This window comes from Chiloscyllium plagiosum, chromosome 2 (assembly GCF_004010195.1).
Source record: "Chiloscyllium plagiosum isolate BGI_BamShark_2017 chromosome 2, ASM401019v2, whole genome shotgun sequence".
NCBI lineage: Eukaryota > Metazoa > Chordata > Chondrichthyes > Orectolobiformes > Hemiscylliidae > Chiloscyllium > Chiloscyllium plagiosum.
In genome coordinates, this window is record NC_057711.1 from 107588631 (window position 1) to 107616230 (window position 27600).

Genomic DNA, 27600 nt, shown 5'->3' on the forward strand with positions numbered 1-27600 from the left:
TCACAGGGAATAAGAGAATTCCAAAAACAACGTTCATAAGCTGTTCAATTTAGGTAGAGACAGGTTCACCACAAATGGAAACGAGCCTTAGGTAATCCATAGATAATCACATTTGATGTGATTTTGCGTAATATAAATTGGAAGTCTTGCAAAAGAAGATATCAGTTCAACACTACAGTTTCACACCTGTTCAAATTGTGCACCACTTGCTGCGAAGAAATGTATAATCACTGGTAAGCCCATTTTCTCATGTTGCTGACTTTCTAAATCTCTATATTTGCATTAAACAATGGGCAAAATTAAACATCATTTCATGTATCTTTCAATTACTGTTTCAAAAAAAAAGGCTTTCAAAATGCAGTTCAGATTTGGAATGCTGTGTCCATAATTGCTCCCAAATCATTGAGACCAAATCACCAACTGCCCATACATTGCTAGCATTTTCAATTTGTAGATGATCCGAGACCAAATGTCATCATGGCAGAGGACAGATGCAATATAGAAGAAATAAACAAGTTGTTTATTAACTATCTCCATGAAACTATAATCTCCAGTTATAACCTAAACAATACAGAAATGATATAAATGAGCCAAAAACATTATTGAAATATTATGGCTCGAAAGCATCATAATAAAACTGTGGAAGATTGATGACCCCAGAAATTTTGCTTGGGTATATTTAAGATGTCCATTATCAGGGACACAGAGATGAATTACCAGGAATCTTGAGAATCAGAGTCCCTACAGTACAGAGAGAGGACTTGTGGCCCATAAAGTCCACACCAACCCTCCAAAGAGCTGAGCACTCCTGCACCCCATCTCATATTTACCAGAGCTTATCCACCTAGCCTGTGCAACCCTGGACACTACAGACAATTTAGCACGGCCAATCCACCTGCACTGTGGGAGGAAACTAGAGCACCTTGTGGAAACCTGCACAGATACAGGAAGAACATGCAAAATCTACACAGACAGTCACCTAAGACTGGAATTGAACCTGGGTATCCTGGTGCTGTGAGGCAACAGTCCTAACTACTGAGACACTGTGTTGTCCCTCACGCAACATCCTTACTGCTAAACTTCAGTTATATTTAAGATCTAACACTAAGAATTCTTCCAGACATTGACTTCCATCTACATTTAAGTTATATACTTCTTCGCATCCTCCACTCGACCCTCTTAGACACAACCATGTCTCTCCATATGGTCTCAGCCAATCCTATCCTTCCATGCTCAACTATGCTGATGTAACCAAGGCCCATCATAATGATTTGTTGCAATGGAAGTATTAACATTCCCTTCATTACACTGATGAAACATGTAACTCCCCATGTCAGCCTACTCAGACCCCATTCAAGGAGATGAACGTTTGACTTCTGCCCCAGTGTAGATCTGTGAGAATATTGTACTGTTGGTGGGTATCCCTCTATGCCAAAGGTTCTGATGGAAACTGAAAATTCCTCTGGCACTTTTTGAAGAACAAGAAGTTTTTCCAATGGCCAACAGTACTTCTCGTCCACAGCTGGTCCCCTTGACTTAACACAGATCAATAAAAGCAGATTAATTATCCATTTGTTTTCATTGCTAGTTGTAGAGCACTGTTATGTGACCAGTGACCATGGATACTTGCACATCAGAAGCTGGTTATGCATTTCCAACCACATCATTGATACTATATAAATCCAATTAACTCATTCTTGAAATTAGACTCCATTGAGTCTTCATTTTGAAAAAAAAATTACTCCAAAAGTGCACTCAGATTACTTTTCAGGCAAACGTTGAACCATCTTTACACTGACAAGACATGTCACAGAGTATTCTCTAGGGCAATTAATGATGAGTAACATCCATTAAAGATTACCATCAAACAGATTATCTCAACTGGAGGGGACTGCAAGTAACTGTGCCAAAACATGAATGTAGTTCACTGGCTGTGCTTTTATGTTACAAACTTATATTACGAAGATTTCTGACATTTTGTTTCATTCTTTATAAGATGTGAGGTGAAATCATATTTTTTGTTGCTGTAACATTATTGCAAGCTTCAATATTGTATAACGCGAGAATCTGCGACTCCAATGGGACATTCCAGAATTTAGTCAGTTGTTGATATTTTGATTGGTTTTGCATTATTCTAAGTTGAATTTAATCTTTGTAAAGACTAATCCAGCTACTCCATACTGCATTCCAAAATTTACATTATGATTGTTTGCATTATGAACTTGGGTCCATTTGAGATTTAATATGAAATAATTTATGTGGCAATGCATAATGAAAAAAATAATAATTTGCATTTTTAGGGCATCTTTCACAAGATTTGAACACCCTATCACACATTATAGTTAATTAACTATTTTTTCTTCCAACTGTTGCAACCATGAGAACAAATGTACACATAGTAAAGTAATAATGGCTAAATGTCCATTCTACTTGGGAGATACCCCTCTACTCTTTTAAACAGGGCTTAATAGGATGTTACATGTCTGCATGAGAGGAAAAATGAGGTGAAAGGTTAGCATCCTCATGTAGCACTGATATTACCTGAATTATGTGTTCTAAAATCTCTGGAGTGCAATTTGAACCCAATACCTTTCAAGTCAGAGTGTATTAGCTATTAGCCACAGCTGACTCAAGCTGCAATACTCCTTTTTAATTTTTTTTTGATTAATGGGTAACATGTAAAAGAATTTATCACAATGAAGATAATGGGAATTCAATGCCATTCAGTCTAAAGACTTGCTTAACATTCTTCAGTTTGCCTCATGCTCCACTTTTACATTCCTAATCATAATGAACAAATCGCTTTTTGTGTAATCAGATGAGAAGCCAATGCAGCTCATTTGATTGGCAACCCATCTACCACCTTAAATATTAATTTCTTTACACTGGTAGTGGTGCGCACAATGTGCACTGCAACTATTTGTCAAGCCTCCTCTAAAAGCACTTTCCAAACCTCTGACCTCTCTTGCTTAGAGGAACAAGGGACAGCAGATACATAGAAGCACCACCCCCTGCAAATTCCCCTCCAATGCACACTTAGTTTGCAACTTGGGAATATATTGTTGTCCTTCATTATTGCTGGGTCAAAATCTTGGTAATCTTTTCCTAACAGTGCTGTGGATGCATCCACACCACATGCACTGCAGCAGTTCAACAAGGCAGCTCGCCATCCAACCTTTCAAGGGCAATTGAGAATGGTGATAAATGCTGGTCACATCATCGACACCTACAGCTGATGAATGAATAATAAAGATCTGCCACGGCATTTATTTTTATCTTGAGAATGAAGTAAAAACAAAGCAAGGACTTGTCCTCCAATAGTACAATGACAACTTTTGCATTTGCAATTTACTCTTCCCCACTATTGGCTACAGTGCCTTCAGCTGTCTAGGTCCTGAACTCTGCAATTTCTCCATCAATCTCTCCATCACATTCTCTTCCTTTAGTAATTCATTTGAAACCTACCTCATTAACTAGTACTAGATAACATTTCCTAATACCTCTTATGTGTCTTAGAGTGGAATTGTTTTCGCCAATATGTTTGTGACATCCTTTGGGATGTTTTATGTAAAAAAGGTGCTCCATAAATGCAAATTCTAATTGCAAATATTTATACTGGGTTATTTCATATTGAGCCATTCATTTCCTCTGATAAAATTACAAATTGATTTCTTATCTAAGTTGGGCCCTTATTGGAAAACCTGAGATTTTTATTCCATGAGCAAATTGAAATAATTTTGTTTCTGTTAGGGATCTGTTTTTGTGGCATCCCTTTTCTTTGGAGATCACCACAAATAAAGTACCATATCCAGTCAAGATTTTTAAACTTAGTTAAAATGCAAACAAAACAAATTGCTTGTAAAACCATTGAAACATTGCCATTATTCTTGTACAATAAGATATGTGGATAATGTCTTGTTTCTTTATGTGGTTCTATCAGTTGGAAGAAAATTTAATTATGATTGAAATTTATGCCAAACCAATGAATTTGAAAAATGCTTTCTCATGGTCCCTCATATTATAAAATAATCTGACAAGAAATTAAGCAAACTTGAAAACAAAATATAAAACACATTTTAAAAAATATTCTAGTATTCCTTTATGGATTAATTAAAGTCTGAATATCAACTAGAAAGTCTAGATATGGAACATAATTTAGATCTCAATGTTCTGAGAGGAATACATTGCTCATCTATTGTACTTTGAACCTATATAAATGTTGTCAACTCCTCCTGTTCTGGTTAAGTGCAGCATACAATCAAAAAGGAAACCGAATTGGATTATTGCTTAGGGACATTAGGAGCTCAAACCAGTAACAAAGTTCTCGAGGATCATTTGACGTCAACACAACAAATGAAAACAGAAGTGTAACATTGAAGTCAGATTTGAGTTTGAAAGTATTACCATTCTCACACTCCTTTCACCCATTACTGTAATTAAGAAGATGAGAAGTAAGCAGGAGTAGGCCATTCAAGCCCTGAACCTGCTCAACTAGCCAAATAGATTATATTGATCTCATGTGGTCTTGACTTTTCTGCTGCCCCCTGTCAACCAGAAGACTGTCTGACTCAGCCTTGAATACATTCAATGACTCAGACTCCTCTGTTGTTGGGGAATACCACCAATGGCCATCTGAGATCTGAGTGAAGAAATTCCAGCTTATCTCTTTCTTAAATGAGAGATGCTTTATTTCAAAACTGTGTTCCTTCATTTTAAAGTCCACTTACCTTTTCAAATTTCCTTAGAATCTTGAATTGCCTTGGTCCGCAAAATGAATAGGAAGTCCAGGCTGAGCTGATGTTATATTTAGCTATGCTTGAAGGTGAGATGTAAAATGGTGGAGTGCCATGCCAGGTCAGCAGGCCACATGTAAGTATTGGAGAAATTAGACAAAACAGTGAAACTTTGGCCCACTGCAAGAGGGAACCAGAGAAGTGTACAATCATTAGATAGCCAGCAGAAAAAAGTCCTCACTACCATGTGCAAGAACACAGCTAATGGGGTTTTTCTTATACAGTGACCTTTTTGTTAATTGGTCATTGTAGGTTTACGCTGATCTTTGAAAAGAAAGACTGATCCGCACAAATTATATTGTCACATATGACACAAATCTTGATAAGAGATGCACATCCATCATGCCAAATTAAGCACCACGGACCATGGATGACATATCTGTTCCTTGATGAAAACAATAGACGCTAGCAACACAACACTGCAAAGTCACTCCATACATACGACATTACAAGAACTACTACTTGAAATCATATAACATTTTCCAAGTCAAATATGTCCCAACATTAAGTGGCACGATCATCTTAACAAAATGTTGACTCTCACAATAAAAAAGGTATTAGGTCAGGTTACCAAAGGTTTGACCACCAAAGGACTTTGTGTTAAGGAATATTGTACAAGAATAATGGACAGGTGGAAATGAGTTGCTTTCACTGAAAGTTTTAAAATGATGCAGATGATCTGAAATTTTGCAGTGAAGATCTGAGTATGTCCCTAGCCAAATATAATTTTGTAATTATGCAAAAACTCCTTCACATAATTGATCTATTATTTCACTTCTCTCGCTAATTCAAAGAAAATCCCATGAAAGTAAACAAATCCATGTAAAAGGGTTACTTTAATAATGACCTGTGTGTTTCCATGAAGAGGAAATCCTCTAACTGATGATTTATCAATGAACTCCATATATCGCAAGCAGATGAACATCAACTGTTTAAAGAAAAAAAACTATGGATTATGTGGGTTTGACAGTTGCTACAAAATTAAGTGAAGCTATGAACATAGACTACAGCAGAAACAATTCACCTTATTTTTCCGGCTGTCAATTGTACTGAAGCTATTATACAGTTGATTATTTTTGTAACCTAATTAAATTTGGAGGAATTTCATTCTCATTGAAGCATACATCACTTTTAGTGAGATGCCAGGCCAGATTAAATCAATGTTGAAATTGTAAACATCAAAAGTTAAATTAATCTCAGATGTGTTTGGGCTTTTAACATTTTGGAATCATTATGTTCACTGCATGATGAAATAAAGTGATAGTATTTTATCATAAAGCTTCTAACTTGTTTTCTGATTTAAGAGCCTCTGTGTTGAATCCAATCCAATAGATAGGATAAAGCTCTTTGCTGCCCTCAAGCTCATAGTTGAGGGCTCCTAAGGGGAAGACAACTCAGGCTACTTCTATCTGAATAATGGTTGGATCTCTTATTGATGTTGGAATTTCCAGCTTTCTCAGGAGATTGCTTGGCTAATATGTGGGTTGAGAGAAGAAGTGGGTTGTGAGAAGAAGTGTCTTGGGGAGAGGATTGAATGATGAAAGATAATGCTCCAGCTACTGTGATAGATGGCAGACATGATGGGGCAACTACTGGTGTCACTCAATTTTGTGGATTGTAATTCACTGCCCATGGATATACATCAGACATTCATACCACATCATAGCCATGCCTTCATGACTAGAACATCTATGTTTGGTATAGGTGTTTTAAGGGTAGGAAGAGAGTTATGTCACCTTTTGATTGGCAGGATGCTTCTGTACTAAAATGTACTACTGTACTACTCCAAACAAGTTTTTGTCTAGGTTAGTTAATCTATTCTTAATCTGAGCACCGACATTAAATTGAAAGAGAGGGAACTAATTTTCACCTCTGCCTGATTGGAGGAATACCATTAAAATCACATTTGGGCACGATACAGGTGTTTCATTGCTGATGCTAGTGCTCACATTGTGATGATAATTTGTAGGGGGCAAAAGCTGAGTGCTGTGGACAAACAATGTTGAGAATGTTCAATGGGAGCAAAGAATATGAAGTAGAATTTTGCCTTGGTAACACCCATTACATGACGTCAAAAATAGTGTCGAGAAGCACACTCATTTATGGCTGGAAGTGAATAGAGAGAGGCAAAGAAAGTCTAGTACCCAAACGAGAGATGGGCATTGGGAGCTTTGCAAGTGCATATAATGGGCCCGAAGCCATTTTTGAGGATCTGCTATGAGGCAGCTGACAGCAGTGTAGATTAGGGGTGTTGTGAGTCAACTGCATTGCCCCAATCTTAGGCCCTGAAAGTTGGGGTTCAATTCCCACCTACCCAGAGTTGTGTCCAAACATATTGATTAAAATAAATCAAACTTCATTAGTGAATGGCTCATCAATTGCTACCTACAAGGTAAATTCTGATATTTTATATAGTGCCTGATTGTGGGAGATCAAATGGAATCATAGAAGAAAAAATACTCAGCCTCAAGCTGAAATTTAAAGAATAAAGAATGAACACACACACTAGCATGTTCAGTGTGACGTTGTTCTTTGAGTCAGAAGGTAGAAAGACTGGTGTAACGGGAAAGCAGTTCAGACACTTAATGCTCTGGGAATACAGATTCCAATCCCATCATGGCAATTGGCGAAATTTAAATTCAATTAATAAATCTGAAATATAAAAGTAGATTAAATAAAGGTGTGTCAATTCCCATGAAAAACAAAACTTTCATGCTTTTATGGAAGGAAATATGCTATCCTCACCTAGTTGGGTCTGCATGCAATTCTAAATGCCCAACAATGTGATAGATTTTTAAAATTCTGCATGAAATGGTCTTTCAATTTCAAGGAATGAGCAACAAAAACTGATCATACCAGCACCACAACATGGAAGTATAAAGAAAATGAAAGTTCATGGATCACTCCAGAGACTTAGTTAAAAATCACACAACACCAGGTTATAGTCCAACAGGTTTATTTGAAAGCAGTAGCTTTCGGAGTGCTGCTCCTTCATCAGGTAGCTGTGGAACAGGACCAAAGGTCTTATGGTCCTGCTCCACAATCACCTGATGAAGGAGCAATGCTCCGAAAGCTACTGCTTCCAAATAAACGGAGTGCTGTTCCTTTATCAGGTAGCTGTGGAACAGGACCAAAGGTCTTATGGTCCTGCTCCACAACCACCTGATGAAGGAGCAATGCTCCGAAAGCTACTGCTTCCAAATAAACCTGTTGGACTATAACCTGGTGTTGTGTGATTTTTAACCTTAGAGTCAAAACTAGAGCATCCAAGGAGCAGGAAAATAGACGTTTCGGGCAGGAGCCTTTCATCAGCATTCCTAATGAAGGGCTCCTGCCCAAAACGTCGATTTTCCTGCTCCTCGGATGCTGCCTGACCTGCTATGCTTTTCCAGCACCATGCTAATCTTGACGCTAATCTCCAGCATCTGCAGTCCTCACTTTCGCCTCGTTGATTTTGAACTTTGTCCGCCCCAGTCAAACACTGGCTCCTCCATGTCCAGAGACTTAGTATAATGTCTAGACTGACAGTGCTGGTCAGAAATGAAGAGCATTAAGTTGTTGCAAGTGTCCCTTTTGAATGCAAGGTCCCATTTGTTCTGGTTAGTGAATGTAATACCAAGATTTCAGTGAAGGTCAGGGAACTGCTAGATACTTTTCCTAGTTGAATTGATCAATTTCCAGCCTTCAATCAACATGACAACAACTGATTACTTGTTATTATCTCATTGATGGTGAGGGACTGTTGCAGTGCCTAGATTGGCCTGCAATGAGTCCTACTTTTCAGCAGTTCTTTTAATGACTACACATGAGGCCGGTATCCCGTCACCAAAAAGCCTTCATTTTCATGTATATAGTATATAGACTGTGACTAGCTTGCTCAGAGAGAGTCCCTAGAATGAGGAGAATCTCAGATACTCCTTTTTTTATATTTATATTTTATTATCAGTATAAATTACAAACAAACAATTAACATGAACAGCCAAAAACAAGAAACAGCAATTGATAGGGGAAGGCAGCTGCAAAGCCAGACCCCAAACCCCACCATTCAACCAGTTCACAGGAAAACGAAGACAAACCTCAAATCCCACATTATATCATCAAATAGGAAACAGTAAACACAATTACGTACAGACAGTCCAACAAACTGAACAATAAAACAGTACATATTACACAGACACTCTTGGCAACCCACTCCTGTGTATTTTTTTTCCTTTCTTTTCTATTTTCTTTTAATATATCAGAAAAGGGTTTAGCAATCACGTCTCTAGCTTCCCACAAAGGTCTGGAATACAACTGATCAGGTCCCAGGGATTTAGATCAAATTGGATTCCCAAGTGTAGAAACAGGCCATTTAGCCCAACAAGTCCACGCTGACCCTCCAAGTAGTAACCTAGCCAGACCCATTTCACTCTGATTAATTCACCTTACACTATGGGCATTTTTACACAACTAATTCACCTGACCTGCACATTTTTGGACTGTGGGAGGAAACCAGAGCACCCGGAGGAAACCCATGCAGACACGGGGAGAATGTGCAAACACCACCCCAACAGTCGCCCGAGGCAGGAATCAAACTCGGGTCCCTGGCACTGTGAGGCACCAGCGCTAACCACTAAGCACTGTGCTGCCCTCCTGTCAGCCAGCGCTCCCTTATTGGCCTAGGTTAACAACCCCAATCAGGATCATACTCAGTAAGTTCCACCTGGCCCTCATTTCCAATCAATTCAAACACAATTGGTTTTACAACTGTTTTGGAAGTCCTGAGGTCATAGCAAAGCAAGTGTTCCTTTCACATGGAATCAGCGACCTCCCTGCATTCACAATTGTGCCCAGGCTGATCACCAGAAGGAAAATAACAGCAGTTTGAAGGAGCATTAGCAGAGAAAATACAAGGTTTTTTTTTAATTTGCCTTTCACCACACCCCCTCACACACATATGGTAAGTCTAAGCTTTTCTGCCAGATTCATTCATCTTTCACTTTAAAGTTCTCATGCCAGAATGTACTCAATTTTGTTATGATGTCAAATCAGCTTTTAAAGATTGAATTTCTGAGTCATACAAGTGAATTTGCAAACGTTTAAAGTCTTAAAGGGCTGATTCAATCATCAACGTAGTTTGTCAATTCTTATATTTTGGAAGTAAAAATTTAAACATTTTTGTCATTAACAGCTCAGTAGAAATAAAGCAATAAAATTCAACCTGTTAAATTATGTTGTATGTTTGTAAAGGGGGAAAAGAAAATGTTTTCTGGAAACAAAGTTCCTTTTAACTCACTGAAATCATAGACTGGTGAAGCACAGAAGGAAGTAGTTCAATTCATTGTGCTCATTGGATTAACTATCAAACTTATCCACTCCTTATTCTTTCTCTACCATTCTGCACCTTTTCCTTCACAGCTATTTATCCAATACCCAAAATAACTTTAAATCTTATTCCATTGCCCTATTAGACTCAGTGCTTTTAACATAAACCTCTTCATTTTGCACCTGGTTCTTTGTGTCAATTATTTTAAATCATTAAAACCTCTAAATAATTGGACTATTCCTCAAAGGTTTATTTTTAAGGTCAAAAGAATATTTTCTAGGATTAAACATAATTTCCTGACCAAAATTGCTTTATCCATGACCATTACAAATAACATTTTATAGAAAGCGATCAGAATCACACTTACTTGAAGATGGTTTCTTGAACACAGTGCAGCAAAGGCAAGAAATTATTCACAAATTTGTAGATCATAGTCCAATATATTATCAAAAGATATTTGATACTCCCAATGTTTTAGTTTGTGAAATTTTAATTCTTTCAGTCTTTCGACATGTTGCCTTATTATTATGTACATAAGACAATAAGGTTCATGCTTCATTAGAATCAAACTACCAAAGAAATAGCAAATTGTAAATAATTGCTTCATACATTGTTGCTCATTCTCATTCACTTTAGTCAGTCATTGCCATTTTCAGACAGTCTCTTCAAAAAGGAATACAACTGATTTTAAATGAAGATACAATGCTGAAGACTTCTCTCAAATTCTTCCAAGTGCCAGTGTAAACATTGAGATATATTACAATACTTATATATTCTAGATTGCATCATTATTATTTCTAGGTAATATATAATTTTAATGGCTTTGTTAAAATGTAACTATTTGAACTCGTTGTTTCCCCAGGGTTGTGAACAGGAGAATGAAATCCAAAACTTTTCATCTATTTCTGACTCATTTCAGACAAAATCTTGCCCACTCATGATTCTGAAAATTTTATGACTAAATTCCCTGAGGGAACAGATTTAAAGTAGTCCAGCTTAGCCCAGGCAACATCTGAAACCATGCTCTCTTTTTACAGCAATAGCCACTACAATCCATGATTTCAAAGTCACTTTGGCAGTGACTGAGAGAAGGCTGCTTTGTCATAGAGATGTACAGTATGAAACAGACCTTTCGATCCAACTCGTCCATGCCGAACAGATATCCTAAAGTAATCTAGTCCCATTTGCCAGTATTTGTTCCATAATCCCTCTAAACCTTTTCTATTCATATACCCATCCAGATGCCCTTTCAATATTGTAATTATACCAGCCGCCACCACTTTCGCTGACAGCTCATTCCATACACGCACCACATTCTGCGTGAAAAAGTTGCCCCTTAAATCCCTTTTAAATCGTTCCCTTCTCACATTAATGGCAGGTACTTATATGACTCAGCCAACGTTGTCTATCTTATACGTTGCAGGCTAGGATGCCCGGAGGCATGGTACATTGGGGAAACCGAGCAAAGGCTATGACAATGGATGAATGGGTACCGCACAACAATCAACAGACCGGAGTGTTCCCTCCCAGTTGGGGAACACTTCAGTGGTCCAAGACATTCGACCTCAGACCTTCAGGTGACCATCCTCCAAGGTGGACTTCGGGACAGGCAGCAGAGGAAAGTGGCCGAGCAGAAGCTGATAACTAAGTTCGGAACCCATAGGGAGGGCCTCAACTGGGACCTTGGGTTCATGTCACATTACAGGTGACCACCATTGCACTATACATACACACAGACACTCCTACACACACACACACACACTGGCACTCCTATACACACATACACACGGACACACATATACACAGATGCGCACACAGATACCCCCACACACCCTTACAGACACACACACTCACATATGCATCCCTCACAGACTTAAGACACTCTGCACTCACTACACACACACACTTTCTCACACTCACAACCCACAACCCAGACAGACACACACACACACACACACACAGACAAAGACCCACATACACACATATATTTTGTGAGGTGAATCTGTACTTGCAGGGTTACATTGTACTTTACTCAAAAACTGCATGCATTCATGTCGAACTCTAAGCTCAAAAACTGCATGAATTTATGTAAAACTCCGTTATCGCACTTTTTAGATTAGAATGAATCTAAGCATCATGGCATAGACAGAGAACAAAGGGGGCTAACACCTTCAACATATTGTCCAGCTATCACCTTTGTTAACAGCTAACCTGAGAATGCAACTTTGTTTAAAAAAAGGTTTTGTGATTTACGCATGAAAGAAGTGAAACTATCATGTTATTCTAACAAATGAAAGGCTTAACAATCAATTTTTCAATGTATAATTTCAGTTACATCACACTGTAAATTTTTGCAATAAATTCTGTGTGTTAGGATTGAGCCCTCCCCTACCACCTGATGAAGGAGCATCGCTCCAAAAGCTAGTGTGCTTCCAATTAAACCTGTTGGACTATAACCTGGTGTTGTGTGATTTTTAACTTTGTACACATTAATCTATGCCCTCTAGTTTTGGATTCTCCCACACCAGGGAAAAAAAACCTTATCTATTCCCCATATCCATTCCCCTCATGATTTTATATAGATATTTTTATTAGAAATTTAACATTTTTACAAGTTTACAAAAATAAACAAAACTCTCAGATATAAACATTAATACACAAAATTAGCCTTATACAACTGACCAAATACTGGAGTAATAAAACCCTCATGATTTTATAAACGTCTATCAGGTCACCTCTCAGCCACTGACACTTCAGGGAAAATATCCCCAGTCTATTCAGCCTGTCCCTATAGCTCAAAACCTTCAACCCTGGCAACATCCTTGTAAAGTTTTTCTGAATTCTTTCAAGTTTCACAAATCCTTCTTATAGCAGGGAGATGAGAATTGCACTCAATATTCCAAAAGTCACCCAACCAATGTCCTGTACAGCTGCAACATGACCTCCCAACTCTTATACTTAATGCACTGAACAATAAAGGCAATCTTCACTATCCTGTCTACCTGGGACTCCATTTTCAAGGAGCTAGTGAGATCTGCAAATACTGGAGAGTCAGAGTTGAAAAAGTGCGGTGCTGAAAAAAGCACAGCAGGTCTGGCAGCATCTGAGGAGCAGAAGAGTCGACATTTTGGGCAGGATGCTTCATCAGGACTGGGGAGCGGAAAGGGGGCTGAAGAATAAATGGAGGCGGGAGGTGGAGCTGGGCGGAAAGTAGGTGGGATGGCAATAAGTTGATGCAAGTTGGAGGTGATTGTGATGGGTTAGTGGGAAGGGTGGAGTGGATAGGTAGAAAGGAAAATGGAACAGACAGGTCAGGTCAAGAGGGCGCTGCCAAGTCAGAGGGTTGGATCTAGGACAGAATGGGGAGATTTGGAAACTGCTGAATTCAATGTTGAGGCTGTGTGGTTGTATGCTCCAGAGGCAGATTATGAGGTATTCTTCCTCCAGTTTGCAGGTGGCCTTGAGTAGGCAGTGAAAGAGGCCCAGAATAGAAATGTCATGGGGAAAGTGGGAGGGGGAGTTGAAATGGTTGGCCATCCAATGGTGGGGTTGGTTGGTGCATATAGACCATAGATGTTCCCTGAACCATTCCAACATTCAACTCGGCACTGCCCTCTTGACCTGACCTCCCTGTCATCTTCCTTCCCACCTATCCATTCCACACTTCTCAACGACCTATCACATTCACATCCTACCTTCATCCCACTATTGCCATCCCATTAACCTTTCCCCCAGCCCCACCCCTCTCCCTCTATTTATTTCTTAGCATTCTTTCCCTCTCCAGTCCTGATTAAGTGTCCTCTTCGAAATGTCAAATCTCTTGGTCCTCGGATGCTGCCTGACCTGCTGTGCTTTTTCCAACACCACACTTTATCTCCACTTTCAAGGAACTATGAACTTGCACTCTAAGATCTCTTTGTTTAGCAACAATCAGGAAGAAAAATCACATTGTCCAGTTCAAAAGTAAGGTTATGGAGGTACGTTTTGTTGGGTGTTATTATGGTGCAGGCTAATGTAAACTCAAAAGTATTTTTTTACCTGAATACACGGTCATGTTTTAACCTGTGTTCATTTTGTGACATGAAAGGTGAAAAGCAGAAGGTCTAGAGGGGATTTGAGGAAAAGTTATTTCGCCCAGAGGTTGGGGATAGTTCGGAATGCACTGTCAGGGAGGGGAGTTGTGGTATGAAACCTCACTACCTTAAAAAGTGCTTGATGAGCATTGAAGAATCATAACATTCAAGACAATGGGCTTAACGCGGAAAACTGGTATTAATAAAGGTAGTAGCTTATTTTAGTTGATATAGACTTGACGTACTGTATTATTCAATGAGTCTATGTAACACACATTTGTTTATGAATATGTTGAGCTTGAAATTGAGTCAGACAACAGTTGTTATTGTGAATTCACATCTGGTTTTTGTCATTAAAGGAGGTTGATATACTTTGGATTTTTCAAGTATTCCAACATGTTCCAGTTGGGGGAATTTGGGATGGTATTAAATCACCATGGAGTAATATTCTAAGGACATTTGACAATTCAAGGAACAAATCAGGATTTGGTAAGAGATGCTGTCAGTTAGATAATCATCACTTTTCAAGAAGCCAATTATGTGTTGGGCACTTACTGCTTCACTAATCTGAGATTGATCGTGTGCTGTTCATGAATTAGCAAGCCAATTCAAGTTTGAATTGCCTCTGATCATGCTCTGGGGATAGTGTCTAGCAAGGATTAATAAGCGGTGACACTTTGTAGTTCAGTACATAATATAAGATTGAAAACAGAAGGAGAACTTCAGTCAACTAAAGAGAAAAAAGGATATGTCCAATGAGCCAGTGTCTCACATTGGATCAACTGAAAACCACTGCGTCTATTCATCTGTGCCTGTTATGATAAATTTATTGATTTTTATAAAACCTTTGAAAACATAGTTGGACATGGCACAGGTCTTATAATTAATCAGGACTAACAAATATTTAGAATTGACTTTATCAACTTAGTCTAAATCTTAGAATTAAAGTGAAACACAAAATTTTACGATTTGGAGATGCCAGTGTTGGAATGGGGTGTACAAAGTAAAAAATCACACAACACCAGGATATAGTCCAACAGGTTTAATTGGAAGCACACTAGCTTTTAGAGTGACGCTCCTTCATCAGGTGATTGTGGAGGGCTCGATCGTAACACAGGATTTATAGCAAAAATTTGCAGTGTGATGTAACTGAAATTATACATTGAAAAATTGATTGTCTGTTAAGCCTTTCATCTGTTAGAATACAATGATAGTTTCACTTCTTTCATGTGTAAATCACAAAACCCTTTTTTTTTAAAGTTGCATTCTCGGGTTAGCTGTTAACAATGGTGATAGCTAGACAATATGTTGAAGGTGTTAGCCTCCTGAGTTCTCTGTCTATGACCTGCTGTTTAGATTGATTCTAATCTAAAAAGTGAGATAACAGAGTTTTACAAGTGACTGATGGCTTAGGGTAGTTTAAGGGGTGACCAGTCAGGAGCGTGTGTTCGTGGGGACTGGTGGATGAATCTTGTCAGTTTATGTCAAGAGGTTATCTCAGTAGAATATCTAATCTGAGGAGGTTTTGGGGAAGTTCTGAGGACAAAATGTTGGGTCTTGGGAAGGTTCTGTTGGGGCTGAAAATGTGTTGCTGGAATAGCGCAGCAGGTCAGGCAGCATCCAAGGAGCAGGAGAATCGACATTTCGGGCATGAGCCCTTTTTCAGAAGGGATGCTGCCTGACCTGCTGCACTGTTCCAGCAACACATTTTCAGCTCTGATTTCCAGCATCTGCAGTCCTCACTTTCTCCTCAAAGGTTCTGTTGGGATTCATAAGGCTGTCAGATGTATTTAGGTGTGAGGCAGGTGGCATTGGCTGATGGTCAGGTCTGTTGTACTCAGACACTAATTTGGGGGTGCTGTTCAGGGTACTTTGGATCTGGTTAGACTGGGCAAGAGGTGTACTTGGGAGGGGTGTCCTGCTCAGCTAGAAAGAATTGAATGTCTGTACGTTGAAGGGGGGAATCGGTTCATGTCTGGGGGTTGGGAATCTGGTTATCTGGATGGGAGGGAATCACTGGTGAGTTGGAGGGTGTTCAGTTTATAACCAGCTAGGAGTTAGATCAGGCTTTAAACTATCTAACTTTTCCTGACTGACGCACAAAGTCTCTCTGAACCTTCAAGGTCTGCAACTGAAACTTAGAGTTTGGAATATTTTGGAGACTGCCAAATAGTGGGAATAATTTCCCACCAGAAGTTTCAACTTCCTGAGAACTTTTCACAAAGTCAGCTATAATTTGGGCTTCCAAATAGTCCCAATGATAAATTCAAATTTACGCTTCAGCAATGGCTGTCTTCCCATTGCAAGATCTGGAATATTCTTCCATAAAACATTGCAGGTTGACTGATTACAAACTTAACTCTCAAATCCATTAGGAATTAAGCCTGATTTGAAGGATTCAAATAGTTAGGATGAGAACTACCCTTCACTTAAGAACTTTTAATTTCAAAAACTGAGGAAATATTGCTTTAAAATTATTATTCTCTTCTCTGAAGGAGTCCCTCAGGATCGTGTCCTCAGCCCACATGTCTTCTGCATCAGCAAAGACATTTCCTCCATCACAAGTGGGAATGTTCACCAATGAATACACAACGTTCAGTGCCATTCGCAACTCCTCAGATGCAGCAAGGCATAGGTAATATCCAAGTTTGAGCTGAGAATTGGCAAGTTACATGCATGCTAATTCCACAAGTGCAGGCAATAACCATCTCCAACAAAAGAAAATCAATCATTGTTTCTTGACATTCAAGGGAAAGACTCTCACTGAATCTTCAAAAGAGGTTTACCATTGACGAGAGTCATAAAGTCATAGAGATGTCCAGCATGGAAACAGCATGTCCAGCATTGATCCAACTCACCCATGCCAACCAGATAACCTAATCTAATCTAGTCTCACTTGACAACACTTGATCCATATCCCCTAAACCTTTCCTATTCATATACCCATCCAGATGCCTTTTAAAGGTTGTAATTGAACCAGCCTCCACCACTTCCTCTGGCAGCTCATTCCATGTATGCATCACAAAACTGAACTGAACATTGCAAAAGAAATATTGTGTTTATAAGAGTTGTTTAGAGGCTCCGAATTCTGTAACAAGTAACTCAATCTGAAACCCTCCTCTCATGTCTACTGTTTTATAAGCTACAGGTCAGGTGTGTGATGGAATTTTGTCACATGGCAGAACAGGATTGAAAAGGGCTAATGGCTAGCTGATATGTCTTATGCCACTATGACAATGTAATGGATTAGATCTTCTGGTCTCCAGATATCCAGAGATACATGTCAGGATCCCTTGCACTAAGTCCATGGGAAATCCCATGACCTTGGGAAGTTTGCATACCTGAAAGGCCATTCTCCTGCTCCCAAGGACCCTCACAAGAACACTCCAGCTGTAGATTTACATATTTTGGCAGGTTTTATTTGGGGTCTTATGGTGGGAATCTGTCCATGAGAGTTTTCTCATGCTTTTACCTCAAACTCACTTCATTAACTACTTACCAAGCTTCCATTGTGTCCCTTCCATCTGATGCTAGCCCAATTCTACCACTCTCTTACTTATCATTGGCATCCTGGTGCTGGCACCATATCAAAAGGCCATTGCACAGCCAGACAAGCACTAGCAGTCTTGAATTTCCCTGTACATTTCCAAGTCTAGTGAAGAAATTGGCAAACTGCTTGGCTATCAGAGGCCTGATGCACAGAATGGTACTGAAAGGAGCTATCCTCTTCCCAGAGGACTGCCAAGGGAAGTCACACCCCAGACTCTGCCAGACTAGTCCAAGGTCATCAACAAAGTCATTGTGGTCTCCATGGTCGAGAGATACACCCAGCTGTACAGTGTAGAAGTGAATCACCTTCTCTTCTGTGGGTAAATGCCACCATTATCTCTCTGCTACTTCACACTCACTCTATCTCACATATACCTGACCAAGGTCATGCGTGCACACACTCACTTAACAGTCTCCTCAAACTCTACTCACCTCACCACCTTTACCCCATCTACACAAGCACTAACAGCTGTGCCACCCGCTTTCATTTCATTCGATTTCCCTTTCTCCTCTTCCAGGACAAAGCTGACTATAACAGTGCTGAAAGGGCCAGGACTCTGGTGAGCTGCCAGATATTCATCTCCTCACCCCAACAAGGAGATAATCCTGGCCCTGGCTGACAAAGACTAGAACCGTTCATGTGAGGACGTGCAAACCTCCATGGCACTGCAACCAAATTAGAAACACTGTTCATTGTTGTGCACCCCTCCTATTATCCCCACTAAGCATTTAATGCTAACATGCCACAACTTCTTACTCTTCTCTCTTGTCTTTTGATTAGATTAGATTACTTACAGTGTGGAAACAGGCCTTTCGGTCCAACAAGTCCACACCGCCCCGCCGAAGCGCAACCCACCCATACCCCTACATTTACCCCTTACCTAACACTATGGGCAATTTAGCATGGCCAATTTACCTAACCTGCACATCTTTGGACTGTGGGACCGGAGCACCCGGAGGAAACCCACGCCGACACGGGGAGAACGTGCAAACACCACACAGTCAGTCACCTGAGGCGGGAATTGAACCCGGGTCTCTGGCACTGTGAGGCAGCAGTGCTAACCACTGTGCCACCGTGCCGCCCACCGTCTTCTGCAGGTCTTGCTGACATGTTCACAGTAGCCAATGTGAAGAGGCCTGCCCTGCAAGACATATCTTTGCTCACTTCAGAGGAAGACAGCATGATGCCTTAGAAGAACTACGGTGAGACCACTTCCTACAACGCCTCCCCACCACCACCTCCGCCGCCAACTTAGATCCTGACACCTCCATCAGTATTTTCTCTAGATTACGGTTAGGAGCACCAACACTGCCCCATTTCCACAACTAGTTGAGATGAAATGCCCTAGATTGCTGGCACTCTGAGAATTATCGGAAACCAGGTACCTGTTCAACCATGGGCTACACTCAAAACATTGACTTATCCACCTCCTGATGCTGCCTGGCTTGCTGTATTCTTCCAGCCTCCTGCCTGTCTACCACAGGCAGTACAAAGTCAGGTCCAGCACACTGGGATTTTCTGATTATGTACACAGACCAACACTCCATGACCCTAACCATTCATACACAGTGCCAACAGCAAGGTGACGAGTGGATGAGGGACCCTGATCTTACAGCCTATACCCTTTTTTCACAATGAAACAGGGTAGTGCCAGAAGCACCCAACCAGAGATGGAACCATACAGAAGCATCAAGAAGTCTCCTCCCAGAATACTTCAGAGGTATCTGAGACTTTGCACTCCACCCTTCCTACCCTCCTCAATCCTGTGGGATGTCATGCCAGGGAAGATGCACTCACCTTGGAGTAGAACATAAGAACAGGGATAGATTATTCTGTCCATTGAATTTGCCCAGCCATTCAATATGATCATGGCTGATCAAACACTTCAATGTCCTTTAGCCATCCCCGGGCACCATTGGTAATCAATCTCAACCTTAAACATGCTGACAGTCTGGGGTTCCATAGCTTTCTGTGATAGAGAATTCAAAAGTTTCATGACCTTCTGAGCAAAAAGACATTTCTCCTCCTCTTAGAGATAAATGACAATGCCCTTATATTTTAATTTCCCCCCCTGTTTCCAGGCTCCCAAACCAGTGAAAACAACTAACCTACATCAGGACAGACTCAGCATGTCTGCACCTTCAAAATAAAAATGCCCCCAGGGTTACCCAACCAAAACCCCAGAACCAACGGGTTCCACACTCCATCCTCCCCAGCTGTGAACCCCAGGACTGCACTGAGCCCTAATAGGAGGTAAAAACAATGATCACCTTCTAAAGGCACAGAAATGGCATAGGTGAAATATAACTATAAGTGAAGTCCCAACTTTGTAAAAATACATTCTGTTTTTGCAGTCATTGATGTGTGCAAGTCTGTGAGGAGCTGCAACTGCAACATTAAAGCTACAGAGGCCACCCATCCTTCATGTTACTGGGTGTTTCATGGTCCAAAGTGTGAAATGAGCAGCTCCTACACCACATCCAGGCAATGGGTAAATCACAGGTTCCTATGACGCTGGTAACTAAGCTCCTTATTTCCAGGTAGACAATCAATGTTATGGCATCATAGGCATTTGTGGGGTTCCCTCACTGGTATCTCTCCCTGGTCTTCATACTTCCTCCAAGCCTCTACCTAAACTATTTATTTCAGTTTTTGTCTGCCCACTTTATAACCACAGTGCCAGGCAAATAAAGTAAGCATCTATGTCTGGTCCTACACTATTTCCACACCCCCTCCTTCCATATAAGTGATGGTGCTGCACAGTGTAAAAGACCTCCCACCCGCATGATCTTTTTTCCTATACAGTCTCCCCTCTCTCCCAACTTAAAAATGGAGGAATGACTGAAAGGAAATTCAATGATCATTGTTCACAGAGTTTGCTGGGATAGTTCTTTTGGCTTGCCTGCAGATTCTCCTTCTCTAGGTATTTCACTCACTTGCAGACTATACAGGATAGCTGGTTGGCAATATTAAAATCTCTGACCTACTGGTTTAGAATCACAGCTTACCGCACTTTAGGCGTGTAAAATAAATTGGCTTTCTTCAGGCTTAAGTTGGCCTTTACTGCAGAAAATAGAGACAGCTCTTGCTCTCTCAGAAATCCAAGTTTGCTCCAAAACACTCACGTACTGAACCTGTTTAGCTACGTGTGTGTTAATCACATGGTTGTTGGAAGGCAGAGGCCATTGTCATCAATAACCAGACACAAGTCCATTGATAAATAATTATTGTTTGCTGGCTGAATCCCCATTTGTACACACCCTTGGCTCCAGCTCATCTGTAACTGGACTTCCACTACTGCTTGTACAAGCAGCTGTGTAAACAGCACTTAAAACAAACGCTGAGTAACTTATTTTTAAAAGCTATCGCAATTCTTTCAACAATTCTTGGCTTTTGTAACAGTCCTGTTCTCATTTCAGCCCACAATCAAAAATGGGGAAAAAAATGAAAAGATACAGTATTTATATACTCCCGGACTGTCAAGATACAGATATCCTGACCCTAACTATAATCCTGACTATGCTCAAACCCCTGAACTGCCCTTGTTAAGACCCACTGACTAAAGAGTGTCTTCCTGGATTTGGCTGACTTCCCTTAGATTTGAAACATCGCATTGACTGACTGCACATGCAGTGTGCTCATCACTGGCATATTGAGCGTATATGAGATTGGCATTGGGATGCTTTACAATATGTCCAATCTTTGATTGATGACTGCTGAACATATGACAAGATGTCTGGCTTTATGCTAAACTGCAAGGCAAAGCAGGCATTCTGCAAACTTTTAAGGTCTGGCTGAGGATGCTGTGAGCATTCAGGTAGGTGACACGTGAGTGAACTCAGAGACCAAACCTGATTCAGTCATCGGCTGGGTGCCCAATCCTGCATGCAAAGTGTCCTTGCAGCAGCATTCCAATGATCATTGCCAGTATGCTCCAGAGAGCATTATTGAAGGGCAGAATGCTACTGTCAGTGGACCAGAGAGGAACCATGATGATGCAGAGTTTCTGGCATGTGTCAGATTCCAAGATGGATGGGCATGGGTGCATGTAGCTATTGCTATGGGGTGTATGCTGGGATGTTGGAGTTAGATGTCCATTGTAGAAATCCACAGAAGCAAGCAGCAAACTAGAGCCGTCAAATACCTATTCTGGAATCAATGCTGGGCTTTCTCAATTTCTAATTTCTATTGGTAGATGGTGCAATAGAAGAGTGCATCTTAATATGGTGAGTTTAAGTAATAATGAGGATGACAATGAGTGGTAATACCCTTCCGTAGGCTTCTTGCTGCTCACTAATGAGATCCTGATCTCGACACCCAGAACTTATTTGGAAAAACACAACTTGTAAGTCTTAACATTGAGCAAACTCTCTTCAATTCGTCTCACAATTCTTCTAGATTTCAGCTAGCCCATGTCATTTAGGGCATAGGAAGATCTCACCACCTTACTCTGAGAGCTGCAGATTTCACACAATTATATTATTTTCTTAAAAAAAATAATTACCCAAAATTGTTTGAAAGGGTAAGGCCAAGTACACTTCCTGATTAATAATACAAATCGAACCTTAAAACCCTGAGCTCCCCACCTTCAAAATAAAGGTGTCCCTAAAATCCCCTCTGCAATAAAGCAATGGAATAGCGATCTAGTAGTCTTTCTTGAGTAATGTTGGGTTGAGGGGTAAATATTGGGTGTGGTCTTTCTTTATCAAAATTATAGTTTTTAGAATTAAATTTTGTGTTGAATATTGGGAATTGCTTCATACCTGTTATTTTCATTTGTATTGCAGTGCAATCAATGCTACATAGTGAATAGAAATTTGAAGTGTTGTGCTTCAGTCACTCTTAGTAAGCTTCAATTGATGTTATAACACCTCCTAATGTAATGTTCTTTTGGTCTGGTTTAAAAGGATAATTCCATAAATAGCTATCAGAAAACAAAAGGTTTAGTTGATTAAAATGTCAAACACATCCATCTGGTTACAATACCATGACTTTTAACCATAAAGTAATTACAGACTACTCCACAACATTGAAAACTGCACCAAATAAAATATCAAAGAGTCATGTTGTTCAATGAGAAGATCAAAACAATCTTTCGAGAATAAGTAATACCTAAAATCCAGGATTTAATTAGATGTTCCATCCAGTACATCTCTGCAATAAGTCATGCAAAACTATACCACAAAAGTTAAAAATAAAATGAGGAGTGGTGCAAAAGAAGAAAGAAGAGGTTCCATGTTTTTCAGTTTGTTGTACAGGGTATTTTTTGTGGAGATGGTGGAAAGGTGGAGAGATGCCTTGGAGCTGCATGAGAGGAATGAGGCCCTTCTGACATGATTGAAAAGTCAGATAGCTGGAGAAGCCAATGCCGAGAATCAATCATGAGGAACTAAATGCAGCACTGGAAGAAACTCAGTGAGCTCAGTGGATTGGTCAAGGCCAGTGAATGTATTTTTAAATATCTGCGCTAGTATTCTCAGTCACTATTCAAACCACCATGCCTGGTCACTCATCTACTAACAAACCCTATCAGCCCTCATTCAATATTTCACTGCATCCTCACACACTCATCACTGTTGTAAATATCACACCCACATATCACTCTGTTTGCTGTCCAAAAATGATAAGCATACCCCTCAACCAAATGTCATCACGCTCACTGACACTTCTCTCTTTCTTGCAAACAGCAGGAAGAATGACAACCCGACAAGAAAGGGCACCTGCATGCCCTGGCACCCATAGAGGAGACAGTGCTAACCTTTATTGGGACATTCTTTGATGAGACTGTGTCCAGCAATGAGGCTGTGATTATCAAAGAAAATCATATCCTCCTTGCCTAATTCTCCTTCGCATATCTCACTTTCCCATCCAGTCACACACTTTTCAGTTTCACAAGCTACACATGATGTAATCTGCTCTTTCTCCCCTCCATTTCTCCTTATGGTATTTTGTCCTTTCAGATATCATAATATTACAACATGACCTGCCACTTTGGGAAAGGAAAGTAGATGGTGCTGGTAAAAACTAAGCATCATTCTTTTATGGGCTGTTGGTATCACTGACAGGATCTGTTTCTTGTCGTTAACTGCATCTGAGCTGAGTGGTTTGCTGGGTGTGGAATGGATATTTAACCATTGTTGTGGACCTAGAGTCACATATAGTTCTCCTCTAAATGGCTTTAGTGAACGAGATTGTCCCAGTCACCATCACTGTTTTTCAGTTACCGATTTATTAATTAAATTTCAATTCCACCAGCTGTCATTTGAATTCAAGACCAATACAGCTTTCATAGGCATCCAGATTACTTATTCATGACATTATCCCTATGCCACTGTTCCTCCTATCTTAAAGGAGAGCATAGATCATTGATCTGCAGGTGGTGAGACACTAGGTACACATTGGTTAGTGCTAGGGGCAAGGATATTGCAGCTACCAGCTTGTGGCAAAAGAAGTTTGCACATGTATTCCACTGCTGAGGGCTTTGATACAGCAGACCACAAAAGAGTGCTGATGCATTGGGAAAACTGCCAGAATTCCTGTGCTCAATGTTGAGGAACGTGGAAGAATCAAATAACTAAACAGTGTTTTCTCCATCATTTCTGACCAACTCTGTTTGAGCATGTCCCATTCAAACCATTATATAGCATCGGATGCTGATGTCACGGATTCTACTGTAGTATAAGCAGGAACTGGCCATAGAGTAACACCGGGATAGGCAGCCAGCAATACATGGAGAGAGAAAGAGAGTGGTGGACCATGAACCAGGCAGTCAGCAACTCCTAAAGAAACAAATGAGTGGAGGATCCTGAGATTACCAGCCAGTAACACCCAGAGAAGTGAGTGAGGGGAGGTCTGAATTCTGGCAATTAGTGGTTAAGAGAGTCTAAATCCTTTTCTACAAAACTGATTTTGTTTGTAGTTGACAGTGAAGCCTACAGTTTAGCTCTAAAAATATTAGCTATATGCTAACTATCTCCAAGTGTGAAGCAGTTGGGCTTAATATGACTTGGTGCAACTTAACATAGTGTCTTAACACAGGCTCCTTAACACAGTATGATCAGACTCTTTCCCATCTGAAATTCTTTGCTCGACTTCGAATTGCTTTTATAAAAATGCCTATTATTCATCATTCTTCTGTTACACTGTAACTTGAATGTTTTGCACTTCTTATGCACTCTATGCTGTGTGTGATTGTGTAGTTTGTCCTGTCCATGTAGCTCCCTCTGTTCTGGAGGATCACGGTCTCGTTTTTACTGTATCAATTGTATATGGTAGAAATGACAAATAAATTCTGCTCAAAAGCTACTCTACTCTCCTGTACTCCCACTTGAACAAATTATCGGAAGAAAGTGCTGGGATTTGAACAGCAAGGAAAAGAGGGTATACTCGCTTGTTTTTGCTTTTGCTTTTAATTTATTTTTCAGTTTAAAAGAATTGGTTTTTAATCAGCTGTGGGAAATGAGGCTAGTTGTTTGGTAAGCATATTTTAAGTGATTAAGGTGTATTCTATTCCTAAGATTCAAAATAGTATAGCAACAAGCAGTAGGGCTATCATAATTTATTCAACATGGTATGAATGTTTGGCATTACTGGCTGGGCTAGCATTTATTGTCCATCTTTAGTTGCCTCTAAGGTTGTGATGAGCTGCCATCTTGAAACACTGCAGTCCAATTGGCCCAGGACAAATGCCAATAAGGATGGAGTTCCAGGATTGTGACCCAATGACACTGACAAAACAGTAATATATTTTGAGGGAATTTTGCAGGCAGTGGTATTCCACACAACTGTTGCCCTACCCTTCGAGAATTTATGGATGCAACCTGGAAGATATTGTCAAAGAACCCTTGGTGAATTTCTGCAATGCATCCTGGTACATAGTATGCAATGCTGCTACTGAGCATAGTCATGGAGGGGGTGAGTGATTGTGGATTGTGTTGCCAATCAGGTAGGCTGCTTTGTCCTAGATTGTGTCAAGTATCTTGAGTAGTGTTGGAGCTGAGCTCATTCAGGCAAATGTGCAGTATTCCGTAACACTCCCGACTTGTGCCTTGTAGATGACGAACAGATTTTGGGGAGTCAGGAGTTGAGTTACTCATTTTAGGATTCTAACCTCTGACCTCTTGTAGCCATAGAATTTCTTTAGCTAGTCCAATTCAGTTTCCGGTCAATAGTTACCCCTGGATGTTGGTAATGGGAGATTCATCAATGGTAATGACATTGAAAGCCAAGAGGACATGGTTAGATCCTCTTGTTGGATATGGTCATTGCTTAGAAATGCAAGTGTAGTGTGGTATATGTGATTTCCAGTATTAGGGAAAGCAGGATCTGTACTGTTGGTACAGTCTCCACCTGGACCTAGTGGGGCTAGTGTTCTTGCAAACTACACAAATAAAAAGTAAAGATTACTTAAAACTAAATAATGGCGGCAAAGATCAAATTTGGGAAAATGTGGAAATCAAAAAGTAGAGGCAAGGCAAAGTGGAAATGTATTAACATGGAAAATGATAAATAGATCATGACAAAAGAGACAGAGAACACATAATGCAAGAGTAAATAATTTAAAAAGTTAGAAGATACAGAAAGAACAAAATAATATAACTAAAGATTCTATATCTAATGTTGCATGAGAACACAAATAGAAATAAATATGTAATATCTAGTAGCCATTAGAGGCATCACTGGAGATCAAAATGGATGCCATCAAAACCTTGAAGGACACTTACAAATGATAGGAAAGTAGAAAAAGGTGAACAAGTGGCTCTGTTAGTTAATAATGGTATTAGCACAATATAGGGGGATGGCTTGTGTTAAAGAATGTGAAAGCAGTTTGCACAGAGATGTGAAATGATAAAAGTAAAGGTAAAAATTGCTTAAGGGACTGGAGTCGAGGCCTTGAATAGTAATTGTAAAAATTGGACACAAAGGAAGAAATAATAAGAGCTAGATCAGAAAAGTACAGTAATAATCTTGGGAGATTTTGGTTCAAGTACTGAATGGAAATGTCAGATGGACAAAGGGAGCCTTGATGAGCAATTCATAGAGAGTCTTAGACAGCTACTTAGAAAAGTATGTCCTGGAATCAACCAGATAGCAGGCTATAATTGACCTCATTGTGCAATGAGAGGGGTTCATTAATCATCTTATAGTGAAGGCACCCCGAGGTAGCAGCAACCATAATATGAACAAATTTTACATTCAGTTTGAAGGAATGAGAAGCAGGTCTGAAATTATAATTTTTAAACTTAAGGACAATTAAGAGAGCATGAAAGCAGAACTGTCTAACGTGAATTGTAAAACTAGGTTAAAGGATTGTTCAATGGAAATATACTGACAGGCATTTTAGGTGATATCTTGGAATGATATCTTAAAATGCACACTACAGCTACATCGAATGTGAAAATTTTCAAGTGACAGACCCACCATCCGTGTTTACTTGGAAATGTTAAAGACAATATCAAACTTAAAGAAAAAGGCATAGAATTCTAATAAGACAGGTGGCAGGTTTGCAAATTAGACAGAACTTTAAAAAAAATTAATGAATTTGGAAAAATTATAATGCAAGAGAAAGATTTTCAAAAATATAAAATTAGTTAGTGAATATTTAAACAAATAAAATGATTATTCAGTGATTTTTAGTGCTATAGGAAAGTAGTTTGGAAAATTAGCAATGGTAAATAAGAGTTGGCAGATGAATTGAACAGGTATTTTGCATCAATCTTTAGTATAGAGAAGGCAAGTACTATCCTAGAAGTAGTTATAAATCAAGAAGGCAGGAATTCAGAAAGGTGGAGTTGAGCAAATTGTTGAAGCTGTTAGCAGACAAGTGCCCAGTTCCTGATGGACTTCAATCTAGTGCCCTTGAAGACAATATAACTAGGG